This window comes from Tupaia chinensis, unplaced genomic scaffold (assembly GCF_000334495.1).
Source record: "Tupaia chinensis unplaced genomic scaffold, TupChi_1.0 Scaffold000644_1, whole genome shotgun sequence".
NCBI lineage: Eukaryota > Metazoa > Chordata > Mammalia > Scandentia > Tupaiidae > Tupaia > Tupaia belangeri.
The window spans coordinates 5731579-5732061 of NW_006160165.1; positions in this window are offsets into that span (position 1 = coordinate 5731579).

The following is a 483-nucleotide window of genomic DNA, read 5'->3' on the forward strand; positions in this document are numbered from 1 at the left end:
GGTTGGATGGATGAATGGGTAGATGATGGGTGAATAATGACGTGGATGGATGGCTGGGGGGGTGGATGGACGGCTGATCACATGGTTGGATGGGTAGATGGGTGACTTCATGAATGGGTAGATGTTGGGTGAATAATGACGTGGATGGATGGCTGGGGGGGTGGATGGACGGCTGATCACATGGTTGGATGGGTAGATGGGTGACTTCATGAATGGGTAGATGTTGGGTGAATAATGACGTGGATGGATGGCTGATGAGATGCCTGGCTGGAAGCATGGATGGTGGATGAATGGATGAATACGTGATTAGACGGATGGATGGGTGGACGGGTAGAGATGGAAGTGAATGGGAAGGAGGCAGGAGTATTCCATGGAGATTTCCTCAGTACCGCATTCCATGACACTCTCATTCTGTATGCAGTTCAAGCCAACAGGCTCTTCCAGTGCCGCCTTGTACCACTCTCACAAGCATTGCGTCCGTTT